We start from the raw sequence: 8,553 nt of genomic DNA, 5'->3' as shown, positions 1-8,553 counted from the left end.
TCAGACTTTTCATCACAAACCATAAAAGCCAGAAAGGAATGGGATGATATTTTCAAAATACTAAAAGACAGAGATTGTCAGCCAGGAATACTCTACCCTGCAAGGCTATCCTTCCGAAATGAAGGGCAAATAGGATATTTCTCAGACAAATAAAAACTGCAGGACTTCACCACCACACGACCACGCTTACAAGAAATTCTCAAGGGAGTACTGGGTTTGGTTCCTGAAAAATAACTACCACTGCCATAAAAACCCAAGAAAAATCAATACCCACTAGTATAATAAAAATGGCATTCATGAAGAGAAAACAAACAAACAAAAACACTATCTACAACCTAAGGAACCAACAAACACAGAAACCAAACAGTAAATCAGAAAGCAAGGAACAAAAGACACCTGAGACAACCAAACAACAATCAATAAAATGCTAGGAATAAATCAACACTTTTCAATAACAACTCTTAATGTAAAAGGCTTAAATTCCCCAATCAAAAGACACAGACTGGCTGACTGGATTAAAAAGGAGGACCCAACAATATGCTGCCTTCAAGAGACCCACCTCACCCATAAAGACTCACATAGACTAAGAGTGAAAGTATGGAAAAAGATTTACCATGCAAACAGAAAAGAAAAATGAGCTGGAGTAGCTATTCTTATATCTGACAAAATAGACTTTAAACTAAAAACCATAAAAAGAGACAATGAGGGACACCACATAATGATAAAAGGACTGATCCATCAAGAAGACATAACAATTATAAATATGTACGCACCCAATGTTGGAGCAGCCGGATTTATAAAACAAACTCTATTAGAACTAAAGAAGGAAATAGACACTAATAGTATAATAGCAGGGGACCTGAACACCCCACTGTCAATATTAGACAGATCATCTAGGCAAAGAATCAGTAGAGAAACCCAAGATCTAAACAATACTCTAGACCAATTTCACTTGGCAGATATCTACAGAACATTCCACCCAACAACCTCAGAATATTCATTCTTCTCATCAGCACATGGATCATTCTCCAGGATAGATCATATATTAGGTCACAAATCAAGTCTCAACAAATTCAAAAAAATTGGAATTATCCCATGTATTTTCTCAGACCATAATGGATTAAAACTAGAAATCAATAACAAATGAAATTCTGGAAACTATACAAACACATGGAAATTAAACAGCATTCTACTTAATGACATATGGGTCCAAGAAGAAATCAAGCAGGAAATCAAAAAATTTATTGAAACTAATGAAAATAATGATACATCATACCAAAACCTGTGGGATACTGCAAAAGCAGTATTAAGGGGGAAATTTATTACATTAAATGCTCACCTCAGAAGAATGGAAAGATGGCAAGTGAACAACCTAACACTTCACCTTAAAGAACTAGAAAAACAAGAACAATCCAAACCTAAAGTTAGCAGACGGAAAGAAATCATTAAGATCAGAGCAGAACTTAATGAAATTGAAACCCAAAAAACAATACAAAAGATCAATGAATCATAAAGTTGGTTTTTTGAAAAGATAAATAAAATTGACAAACCATTAGCATGGCTAACAAAAAAAAGAAGAGAGAAGATTCCAATAACAAAAATTAGAAATGAAAAAGGTGATATTACAATTGATTCATCTGAAATACAAGGAATCATTCGAGACTACTATAAACAACAATACGCCAACAAATTTGAAAAACTGGAGGAAATGGATAAATTTCTGGACACACACAAGCTCCCAAAACTGAGCCATGAAGATGTAGAAAATCTGAACAGACCAATAACAATAAAGGAGATTGAAGCTGTTATCAGAAAGCTCCCAACAAAGAAAAGCCCAGGACCAGATGGATTCACAGCAGAATTTTACCAAACATTCAAAGAGGAATTGACACCGATTCTTTACAAATTATTCCAAAAGATTGAAACGGACGCAAATCTCCCAAACTCATTCTATGAAGCAAACATCATCCTGATACCAAAACCAGGTAAAGATATAACCAAAAAAGAAAACTACAGGCCAATATCCTTGATGAATATAGATGCAAAAATACTCACTAAAATACTAGCAAGCAGAATACAGCAACACATACAGAAAATTATTCACCACGATCAAGTGGGATTCATCCCAGGGATGCAAGGTTGGTTCAACATACGAAAATCAATAAATGTGATACACCATATTAATAAACTCAAACACAAGGACCATATGATCATCTCTATAGATGCTGAAAAAGCATTTGATAAAATTCAGCACTCATTCATGACAAATGCCCTCTATAAGTTAGGTATAGAGGGAAAGTATCTCAACATAATTAAAGCCATATATGCCAAACCCACTGCCAATATCATCCTGAATGGAGAAAAGCTGAAAGCTTTTCCTTTAAGAACAGGAACTAGACAAGGATGCCCACTCTCACCACTCCTATTCAACATAGTATTGGAAGTCCTAGCCAGAGCAATCAGAGAAGAGAAGGAAATAAAGGGCATCCAGATCAGAAAAGATGAAGTCAAACTGTCCCTGTTTGCAGATGACATGATCCTATATATCGAACAGCCTAAAGCCTCTACAAAAAAACTCTTGGAGGTGATAAACGATTTCAGCACAGTAGCAGGATAAAAAATCAACACACTAAAATCAGTAGCATTTCTATTCTCCAATAGTGAAAATGCAGAAAGAGAATTCAAGAAAGCCTGCTGATTTACAATAGCCACCAAAAAAATAAAATACTTAGGAATTGAGTTAACCAAGGATGTGAAAAATCTCTATAAGGAGAACTACAAACCACTGCTGAGAGAAATCAGAGAGGATACAAGAAGACTGAAAGATATCCCATGCTCTTGGATTGGAAGAATCAACATAGTGAAAATGTCCATACTACCCAAAGTGATATACAAATTTAATGCAATCCCCATCAAAATTCCAATGACATTTTTCTCAGACATGGAAAGAACTATCTAGATATTTATGTGGAATAACAAAAGACCACGCATAGCCAAAGCAACGCTGAGCAAAAAAAGTACAGCTGGAGGCATAACACTACCTGACTTTAAACTATACTACAAAGCTATAATAACCTAAACAGTATGGTACTGGCATAAAAACAGACACACTGATCAATGGAATAGAATAGAGAATCCAGAAATCAACCCACACACCTACAGCCATCTGATCTTTGACAAAGGCACCAAGCCTATACACTGGGGAAGAGACTGCCTCTTTAGCAAATGGTGCTGGGAGAACTGGATATCAATTTGCAGGAGAATGAAACTAGACCCATACCTTTCACCATACACTAAAGTCAACTCAAAATGGATTAAAGAATTAAACATACACCCTGAAACAATAAAACTTCTTAAAGAAAATGTAGGAGAGACACTTCAGGAAATAGGACTGGACACAGACTTCATGAATACGACCCCAAAAGCACGGGCAACCAAAGGAAAAATAAACAAATGGGATTATATCAAACTAAAGAGCTTCTGCACAGCAAAAGAAACAATTAACAGTGTTAAAAGACAACCAACAGAGTGAGAGAAATATTTGCAAGATATACGTCTGACAAAAGATTAATATCCAGAATATACAAGGAACTCAAACAACTTTACAAGAAAAAAATAAGCAACCCAATTAAAGAATGGGCAAAAGAGCTAAGTAGGCATTTCTCTAAGGAAGATATCCAAATGGCCAACAGACATATGAAAAAATGCTCAACATCACACAGCATCCGGGAAATGCAAATCAAAACCACAATGAGATATCATCTCACCCCAGTTAGAATGGCTATTATCAAAAAGATAAAAATAACAAATGCTGGCAAGGATGTGGAGAAAAGGAAACTCTTATATATTGTTGGTGGAAATGTAAATTAGTACAGCCATTATGAACATCAGTGTAGAGGTTCCTTGAAAAACTAAAAATATAACTACAATATTATCCAGAAATTCCACTACTGAGTATTTATCCAGTGGAAAGGATATCAATATACTGAAGAAATATCTGCGCTTCTATGTTGATGGCAGCACCATGAGCACTAGCCAAGGTATGAAATCAACCTAAGTATCCATTAACAAATAGATAAAGAATATGTGGAATGTGTGGTATATATACACAATGAAATACTACTCATCCATTAAGAAATGAAATCCTGTTATTCATGGCAACTTGGATGAGCCTGAAAGACATGTTAAGTGAAGTAAGTCAAGCACAGAAAGATATATACTACATCTTCTGACTAATATGTGAGAGCTAAAAATGTTGAGCTTATAGCAGTAGAGTAGAATTGTGGTTAGCAGAGGCTGAGAAGGGTAAAGGGGAGGAAGGAATAGAGAAAAGTTGGTTAACTGATACAAATTTAAATGAAAAATGAGTTATAATGTTCTATAGTAGTGCTAGGTGTCTATAATAAACAATAATTTATTTTATATATATATATATAAATGACTGGAAGAGAGTTCAGTTGTTCTCAACATAGAGAAATGATAAATGGTTGTGGTGGTGGATATGCTAATTACCCTTACTTGATCATAACACATTGAATACATGTATTGAAATATTACTCTGTACTCCACAAATATGTAAAATTGTCAATTTAAAATTTTTAAAAATATTTTAGTTAAAAATACAGAATCTCTCACTACTGTGACTATCTGTAGAGAAACATACTGCAACTAATCAAAACTTTCTCCTTACTCAGCAGGGCAAATTTAACATCTTTGTTTCTCAAGCTGTGGATTGATCCATTCATCATAAGAAACACATTGGTATAAAAAAACAGAAGATATTTTTACCTTATTCACAGACCCAGCAGAAGATGGTTTGAGATACATAAATGCACCTGATCCAAAGAACAGACAAACAGCAATTATGTGTGAACAGAAAATGCTGAAGGCTTTGAAACTGCCTTCCTTGGAGGTGATTTGGAGGATGCTAGACAGATGCAACCATAACAAATAAAGATCTTGAGACTGGAAACAATAATGCTGATGCCCACCACAATGAAAACCACCAGCTCTTTGACATAGGTGCTGGTGCAGGAGAGCTGGAACACAGGGAGGATGTTACACAAATACTGGTTTGATGGTGTTTGCATCACAGAAAGTCACTCTCAACACACATCCAGTGTGGGCCATGGCACCAGAAAAGGCCATTGAGTATGAACCAAGCATCAGGTTGCAACACACTTTAGGTGATATGGCTATGTACAGCAGTGGTTTACAGATGGCCACATAGTGGCCGTAGGCCATGGACATCAGCAAATTTGATTCAGAAATGACAAAAAAACCAAAAAGTAGAGCTGGGTCATGCACCCCATGTAGGAGATAATATTATTCTTTGATATGAAGTTCTTCAGCATTTTGGGTGTAAACACAGAATAACAGAGGTCTACAAAGGATAAGTTAAAGAGGACAAAGTACATGGGTGTGTGAAGGTGTGAGTCAAGCCCAAATTTCCCAACACAGTGACCACAGATATTACTAGAAACAGGAGGAACAGAGTGAGTTGGAGATGTGGATAGCCTATTAACTCAACCGGAATGAATTCACTCAAGAAAGAGCCATTTCCAGGAGCCATTCTTCTCTGAGGGAATCTATGGTCACAGGAGAAAAGGGGTGCATTACAGAACAGACTCTCTTCCTACAATCCCAGTAGTGTCAAGTGTATGCTGGGAATGTCTGAGACTAGACAAACCTGAACATGTAGAATCAGCCTTTACAGAGCAACACCAACTTACAGAGTGAAGGGCAGTGCTACCATATGCAAATATGACTGCTAGAAAAAAAGAAGGAATAAGGGAGAAGAAGTATGGACCAGAACAGAATCTCATCCTGTCTTCATTCACTTCAGCCCTCCCCTCACTACAAACTTGGAGGCAGAGGTCTCAGCTACCTGCTGCTGGCCTCTTCTGCAAAGTAGACTCTGGTGGGGTGAGAGCCAAGAGCATTGTCTCTAATCTAAGAGTAAGGGACCGGATTCTAGGAGAAGTTAAATTATTGTCCCATGTAACAGTGAAAAAGTCATAAATCTAGACCAGAGAGGGTTCTGTTGATGGAGAGGAACTTACAGTTGGAGATACTGCAACTCCTGAGCCAACTGATGTCTTTGAATATTCTCTGCTACCCCCTCAAACAGATTCTTCCCCCAGTTTCACTTGAGTCTCAGGATTGCACAAAATGGGATAAAATGGCATATCTTAAATCCCTGGACTTCTGTTTCAAAAAGGGATTAACATGAATGGAATTCAGGAACTCCCTGTTCTTAGACCAGATACCTTGGTGCTTCCTTACCCTTGTTATTTATCTCTGTGGCCCTGAAAGAGTAATTTCAGGCTCTGCGGTTTCGTTTCCTCTTGATTCTAAAACAATGCAGTCCACACTTAATATCTGATGTGTTCTGGAAATATTTTTGAACTACAGATCTTTATTTCTGATCATGACTTTGAGTCCTCTCCAGCAGCAGAGAAAAGTAAAGTCATTATTATCACATTTGTCTCCTGGTAAGATACAGAAGTCTTAACATTAGTTTAATGATATAACGTGCTTGGTTATAAACAGGGTAGAAACTTGCTCAGTCTCTTCTCTCATGGACAGGTTCTAGATGTAATAGGAAAATAATAAGATTATATTTATACCCTGAACAATGATCTATCTGTAGTTCCTGAGGGACTCAATATTTCACTCAAGTTTCCCCTTTACTCTAAGGTTTGATTGCACATCCCTCAAAGCAGAGCTAAACATAAACTTCCATCTCTTCATCTTAATCTCTGTGGGGAAATATACTGTTTTGGTTCTCTCTTTCTTCCCACATCTTAAGTGAAAGTTTTCCACTGGGTCTACCTCCAGGCTTTCTTATGTTTTTATCTGAAATTTTCCACGGAGAGGTGTTGTCTCTCCTGGGATATCACCAAAATAACTTTTAATGGCTTACATCCCTTCTACAGTTTTTACTTGTAAATACCTACTGGAAATGTCTACTGGACTGTCTTGCTCAGTCTTTCAGTATAACATTTTGGTGATGAGGTCATCAATTTCTTCTCATTATAGAAGAGTGTGCAGGCTTATGGAGTGTGAGGGCCTGTGTTTGAATCCCTCCCCTTTCTTGTGCTTGCTACAATACCTTGGGTGAGTTATGTAAACTCTGTGCATCAGGTTCATAATTTCTGTAATAGGGATAGTTATAATAGCATCTTATTCATTGGATTTTGTGAATTAAATGAGACAATGAAAGTAAAATGGTTAGAACAGTGCCTGGCACATGGTATCTAGTCAATAAATGTCAGCTGATAAAAATGTTTCAAATTTGATTGTGGTTATTGTTGCACAATTCTGTGAGTAAACTAAAGACTATTAAATTTTACACTTCAGTTATATGAATTGCATGATATGTGAATAATATCCCTATAAAGCTGTCACCAGAGTTAAAATAGTAAATTCTAAAAAAAAGAGAAGATAATATATAAAAGGAAATCAGAAAACCTTTTCAGATGAATGAAAATGTAAACACAAAATGTGTGTAATGTATTTAAATAAAATGATCTCAGGTCAGTTTATGCCACCTAAGTGCCTAATCTGGAAAAGAAGAGAGGTTTCACATCAAAGACTTAAAAATCCATCTTATAAAACTGCAAAAAGAATATCTAGTTAAATCCAAAATAAGCAAAAATGAAATAATAAAGATATTGGGAGGGAAACAAAAGAGGAAATAGAATAAAAAATATAAAATCAGTTAACCTAAAATCTGTGCTTTTTGAGATCAATAAAAGTAATAATCCACTAACCAGACTTGTTAGGCAAAAAAGAGAAAAGACACACACTAACAATATAATAAATATGAAAGGACATTGCTATAAATCCTGCAAATATTATAAAAAGTAAGGGACTATTATAAACAAATTTATACTAATAAATTTGACAACAAATGTAGGATGAATTCATTAAAAGATACAAATTGCCAAAGCCCACTTAAAAAAAAAAAGTAGGTAACTAGAATGACATTATAGCTATTTTTAAAATTAATTGTTTCAGTTAAAAACTTTTCCACAAATCAATCTCAACCCAGACAGCTTTGCTGTTAAAGATTATCAAACATTTACAGACAAAATAATACCAATTCTACACAAACTCTGAAAAATTAAAAAGGAAAAACATCACAATTCATTCTGAAAGACAACCATTACCCTGATAACAAAACCAGACAAAGTAGTTACAAGAAAAGAAAACTTTAAACCAATACCCTTCATAAATATACACGCAAAGTTGTTTCGGTTTGTTTGTTTTAGCAAATTAAACTCAACAATGTATAAAAACAAAAGACATGATGGAAAGTAAGGCTTAATCTTGGCAATGAACAGTTGGTTTAATATGTGAATATCAGTTAGTGTGATTCACCATATTATAAGACTAAAGAAATAAAACTGTATGATCACCTAAATAGATGCAGAAAAAGCATTTAAAAACTCCAAATAGAAGGGAACTTTCTCAACCTTGTAAAGGGCATTGACAAAAAAATCTACAGCTAACTTTACAGTTAAAGATGAAGGGTGATCCTTTGCCCTA

General features: G+C 35.5%; 1 pseudogene; it reads right to left on the bottom strand.

Moving 5' to 3' along the window:
• Positions 1 to 4,643: 4,643 nt before the first annotated feature.
• LOC134375894 (olfactory receptor 8B3-like) lies at positions 4,644 to 5,572 on the bottom strand (annotated as a pseudogene).
• Positions 5,573 to 8,553: the final 2,981 nt, after the last annotated feature.

The sequence above is a fragment of the Cynocephalus volans genome, chromosome 4 (genome assembly GCF_027409185.1).
Source record: "Cynocephalus volans isolate mCynVol1 chromosome 4, mCynVol1.pri, whole genome shotgun sequence".
NCBI lineage: Eukaryota > Metazoa > Chordata > Mammalia > Dermoptera > Cynocephalidae > Cynocephalus > Cynocephalus volans.
This window is presented reverse-complemented; position numbering and strand designations above follow the sequence as displayed.